Source organism: Coregonus clupeaformis, chromosome 3 (genome assembly GCF_020615455.1).
Source record: "Coregonus clupeaformis isolate EN_2021a chromosome 3, ASM2061545v1, whole genome shotgun sequence".
In the NCBI taxonomy this organism is placed as follows: domain Eukaryota; kingdom Metazoa; phylum Chordata; class Actinopteri; order Salmoniformes; family Salmonidae; genus Coregonus; species Coregonus clupeaformis.
In genome coordinates this window covers 45,569,020-45,575,471 of record NC_059194.1, presented here as the reverse complement: position 1 = coordinate 45,575,471, position 6,452 = coordinate 45,569,020, and positions in this window count along the sequence as shown.

Below are 6,452 nucleotides of genomic sequence, written 5' to 3'. Positions count from 1 at the left end.
CATATGCCGAACTAGTTTGCTTGTGGATTTTGCCTAAAACATGATTATAGAAAATATTCATTGAATTATTTATTTTTTAATCACATTTGAAAACCCTTCTATGTTGTATTCTACGTCTGTCCTTCTAGTGCTGAACGTTAAAACATATTTTAGACCCTTTTCATGCAAAATGTATAAAAAATATTATTCACGTTTGTTATGAAAAAAAATTGTATCCCTTCATATGCCGAACTAGTTGCATTGTGGATTTTGCCTAAAACATGATTTTAGAAAATATTCATAGAATTATTTATTTTTTTAATCACATTTGAAAACCCTTGTATGTTGAATTCTACATATGTCCTTCTAATGCTGAACGTAATAAAAATATTTTAGACCCTTTTCATGCAAAATGTATAAAAAATAGTTTTCACGTTTGTTATAAAAAAAAATTGTATCCCTTCATATGCCGAACTAGTTGCATTGTGGATTTTGCCTAAAACATGATTTTAGAAAATATTCATAGAATTATTTATTTTTTTAATCACATTTGAAAACCCTTGTATGTTATATTCTACATATGTCCTTCTAGTGCTGAACGTTAAAACATATTTTAGACCCTTTTCATGCAAAATGTAAAAATATATTTTTCACGTTTTTTATAAAAAAACTTTGTATCCCTTCATATGCCGAACTAGTTGCATTGTGGATTTTGCCTAAAACATGATTTTAGAAAATATTCATTGAATTATTTATTTTTTTAATCACATTTGAAAACCCTTGTATGTTATATTCTACATATGTCCTTCTAGTGCTGAACGTTAAAACATATTTTAGACCCTTTTCATGCAAAATTTATAAAAAATATTATTCACGTTTGTTATGAAAAAAATTGTATCCCTTCATATGCCGAACTAGTTTTTTTGTGGATTTTGCCTAAAACATGATTTTAGACATTATTCATTGAAAAAATCTTTTTAAAAAAATCACTTTCGAAAACCCTTCTAAATTTTATTCTACATATGTCCTTCTAGTGCTGAACGTAAAAAAAATATTTTAGACCCTTTTCATGCAAAATGTATAAAAAATATTTTTCACGTTTGTTATAAAAAAAATTGTATCCCTTCATATGCCGAACTAGTTGCATTGTGGATTTTGCCTAAAACATGATTTTAGAAAATATTCATAGAATTTTTTTTTTAATCACATTTGAAAACCCTTGTATGTTGAATTCTACATATGTCCTTCTAGTGCTGAACGTAAAAAAAAATATTTTAGACCCTTTTCATGCAAAATGTATGAAAAATATTGTTCACGTTTGTTATGAAAAAAATTGTATCCCTTCATATGCCGAACTAGTTGCATTGTGGATTTTGCCTAAAACATGATTTTAGAAAATATTCATTGAATTATTTATTTTTTTAATCACATTTGAAAACCCTTGTATGTTATATTCTACATATGTCCTTCTAGTGCTGAACGTTAAAACATATTTTAGACCCTTTTCATGCAAAATTAAAAAATATTTATTTTTCAAGTTTTTTATAAAAAAACGTTTGTATCCCTTCATATGCCGAACTAGTTTTTTTGTGGATTTTGCCTAAAACATGATTATAGACAATATTCATTGAAAAAAAGCTTTTAAAAAATCACATTCGAAAACCCTTCTAAATTGTATTCTACGTCTGTCCTTCTAGTGCTGAACGTAAAAAAATATTTTAGACCCTTTTCATGCAAAATGTATAAAAAATATTATTCACGTTTGTTATGAAAAAAATTGTATCCCTTCATATGCCGAACTAGTTGCATGGTGGATTTTGCCTAAAACATGATTTTAGAAAATATTCATAGAATTTTTTATTTTTTAAATCACATTTGAGAACCCTTGTATGTTGAATTCTACATATGTCCTTCTAATGCTGAACGTAATAAAAATAGTTTAGACCCTTTTCATGCAAAATGTATAAAAAATAGTTTTCACTTTTGTTATAAAAAAAATTGTATCCCTTCATTTGCCGAACTAGTTGCATTGTGGATTTTGCCTAAAACATGATTTTAGAAAATATTCATAGAATTATTTATTTTTTTAATCACATTTGAAAACCCTTGTATGTTATATTCTACATATGTCCTTCTAGTGCTGAACGTTAAAACATATTTTAGACCCTTTTCATGCAAAATTTAAAAAATATATTTTTCACGTTTTTTATTTAAAAAACTTTGTATCCCTTCATATGCCGAACTAGTTTTTTTGTGGATTTTGCCTAAAACATGATTTTAGACATTATTCATTGAAAAAAGCTTTTTAAAAAATCACATTCGAAAACCCTTCTAAATTTTATTCTACGTCTGTCCATCTAGTGCTGAACGTAAAAAAAATATTTTAGACCCTTTTCATGCAAAATGTATAAAAAATATTTTTCACGTTTGTTATAAAAAAAATTGTATCCCTTCATATGCCGAACTAGTTGCATTGTGGATTTTGCCTAAAACATGATTTTAGAAAATATTCATAGAATTTTTTTTTTAAATCACATTTGAAAACCCTTGTATGTTGAATTCTACATATGTCCTTCTAGTGCTGAACGTAAAAAAAATATTTTAGACCCTTTTAAAGCAAAATGTATGAAAAATATTGTTCACGTTTGTTATGAAAAAAATTGTATCCCTTCATATGCCGAACTAGTTGCATGGTGGATTTTGCCTAAAACATGATTTTAGAAAATATTCATTGAATTATTTATTTTTTTAATCACATTTGAAAACCCTTGTATGTTATATTCTACATATGTCCTTCTAGTGCTGAACGTTAAAACATATTTTAGACCCTTTTCATGCAAAATTAAAAATATATATTTTTCAAGTTTTTTATAAAAAAAACTTTGTATCCCTTCATATGCCGAACTAGTTTTTTTGTGGATTTTGCCTAAAACATGATTATATACAATATTCATTGAAAAAAGCTTTTAAAAAAATCACATTTGAAAACCCTTCTAAATTGTATTCTACGTCTGTCCTTCTAGTGCTGAACGTAAAAAAAATATTTTAGACACTTTTCATGCAAAATGTATAAAAAATATTATTCACGTTTGTTATGAAAAAAATTGTATCCCTTCATATGCCGAACTAGTTGTATGGTGGATTTTGCCTAAAACATGATTTTAGAAAATATTCATTGAATTTTTTTTTTTTAAATCACATTTGAGAACCCTTGTATGTTGAATTCTACATATGTCCTTCTAATTCTGAACGTAAAAAAAATATTTTAGACACTTTTCATGCAAAATGTATAAAAAATATTATTCACGTTTGTTATGAAAAAAATTGTATCCCTTCATATGCCGAACTAGTTGCATTGTGGATTTTGCCTAAAACATGATTTTAGAAAATATTCATAGAATTATTTATTTTTTTAATCACATTTGAAAACCCTTGTATGTTATATTCTACATATGTCCTTCTAGTGCTGAACGTTAAAACATATTTTAGACCCTTTTCATGCAAAATTTTAAAAATATATTTTTCACGTTTTTTATAAAAAAACTTTGTATCCCTTCATATGCCGAACTAGTTGCATTGTGGATTTTGCCTAAAACATGATTTTAGAAAATATTCATAGAATTATTATTTTTTTTTAATCACATTTGAAAACCCTTGTATGTTATATTCTACATATGTCCTTCTAGTGCTGAACGTTAAAACATATTTTAGACCCTTTTCATGCAAAATGTATAAAAAATATTTTTCACGTTTGTTATAAAAAAACTTTGTATCCCTTCATATGCCGAACTAGTTGCATTGTGGATTTTGCCTAAAACATGATTTTAGAAAATATTCATAGAATTATTTATTTTTTAATCACATTTGAAAACCCTTGTATGTTGTATTCTACATATGTCCTTCTAGTGCTGAACGTTAAAACATATTTTAGACCCTTTTCATGCAAAATGTATAAAAATATTATTCACGTTTGTTATGAAAAAACTTTGTATCCCTTCATATGCCGAACTAGTTGCATTGTGGATTTTGCCTAAAACATGATTTTAGAAAATATTCATAGAATTATTTATTTTTTTAATCACATTTGAAACCCTTGTATGTTGATATTCTACATATGTCCTTCTAGTGCTGAACGTAATAAAACATATTTTAGACCCTTTTCATGCAAAATGTATAAAAATATTTTTCACGTTTGTTATAAAAAAATTGTATCCCTTCATATGCCGAACTAGTTGCATTGTGGATTTTGCCTAAAACATGATTTTAGAAAATATTCATAGAATTATTTATTTTTTTAATCACATTTGAAAACCCTTGTATGTTATATTCTACATATGTCCTTCTAGTGCTGAACGTTAAAACATATTTTAGACCCTTTTCATGCAAAATTAAAAATATATTTTTCAAGTTTTTTATAAAAAAACTTTGTATCCCTTCATATGCCGAACTAGTTTTTGTGGATTTTGCCTAAAACATGATTATATACAATATTCATTGAAAAAAGCTTTTAAAAAAATCACATTTGAAAACCCTTCTAAATTGTATTCTACGTCTGTCCTTCTAGTGCTGAACGTAAAAAATATTTTAGACACTTTTCATGCAAAATGTATAAAAAATATTATTCACGTTTGTTCTGAAAAAAAATTTATCCCTTCATATGCCGAACTAGTTGCATTGTGGATTTTGCCTAAAACATGATTTTAGAAAATATTCATAGAATTATTTATTTTTTTAATCACATTTGAAAACCCTTGTATGTTATATTCTACATATGTCCTTCTACTGCTGAACGTTAAAACATATTTTAGACCCTTTTCATGCAAAATGTATAAAAAATAGTTTTTCACGTTTGTTATAAAAAAATTGTATCCCTTCATATGCCGAACTAGTTTCATTGTGGATTTTGCCTAAAACATGATTTTAGACAATATTCATAGAATTATTTATTTTTTTAAAATCACATTTGAAAACCCTTGTATGTTATATTCTACATATGTCCTTCTAGTGCTGAACGTTAAAACATATTTTAGACCCTTTTCATGCAGAATGTAAAAAATATATTTTTCACGTTTTTTATAAAAAAACTTTGTATCCCTTCATATGCCGAACTAGTTGCATTGTGGATTTTGCCTAAAACATGATTTTAGAAAATATTCATAGAATTATTTATTTTTTTAATCACATTTGAAAACCCTTGTATGTTGAATTCTACATATGTCCTTCTAATGCTGAACGTTAAAACATATTTTAGACCCTTTTATGCAAAATGTATAAAAATATTTTTCACGTTTGTTATAAAAAAATTGTATCCCTTCATATGCCGAACTAGTTGCATTGTGGATTTTGCCTAAAACATGATTTTAGAAAATATTCATAGAATTTTTTTTTAAATCACATTTGAAAACCCTTGTATGTTGAATTCTACATATGTCCTTCTAGTGCTGAACGTAAAAAAAATATTTTAGACCCTTTTCAAGCAAAATGTATGAAAAATATTGTTCACGTTTGTTATGAAAAAAATTGTATCCCTTCATATGCCGAACTAGTTGCATGGTGGATTTTGCCTAAAACATGATTTTAGAAAATATTCATTGAATTATTTATTTTTTTAATCACATTTGAAAACCCTTGTATGTTATATTCTACATATGTCCTTCTAGTGCTGAACGTTAAAACATATTTTAGACCCTTTTCATGCAAAATTAAAAAATATATTTTTCAAGTTTTTTTATAAAAAAACTTTGTATCCCTTCATATGCCGAACTAGTTTTTTTGTGGATTTTGCCTAAAACATGATTATATACAATATTCATTGAAAAAAGCTTTTAAAAATCACATTTGAAAACCCTTCTAAATTGTATTCTACGTCTGTCCTTCTAGTGCTGAACGTAAAAAAAATATTTTAGACACTTTTCATGCAAAATGTATAAAAAATATTATTCACGTTTGTTATGAAAAAAATTGTATCCCTTCATATGCCGAACTAGTTGTATGGTGGATTTTGCCTAAAACATGATTTTAGAAAATATTCATTGAATTTTTTATTTTTTAAATCACATTTGAGAACCCTTGTATGTTGAATTCTACATATGTCCTTCTAATGATGAACGTAATAAAAATAGTTTAGACCCTTTTCATGCAAAATGTATAAAAAATAGTTTTCACGTTTGTTATAAAAAAATTGTATCCCTTCATATGCCGAACTAGTTGCATTGTGGATTTTGCCTAAAACATGATTTTAGAAAATATTCATAGAATTATTTATTTTTTAATCACATTTGAAAACCCTTGTATGTTATATTCTACATATGTCCTTCTAGTGCTGAACGTTAAAACATATTTTAGACCCCTTTTCATGCAAAATGTAAAATATATTTTTCACGTTTTTTATAAAAAAACTTTGTATCCCTTCATATGCCGAACTAGTTGCATTGTGGATTTTGCCTAAAACATGATTTTAGAAAATATTCATA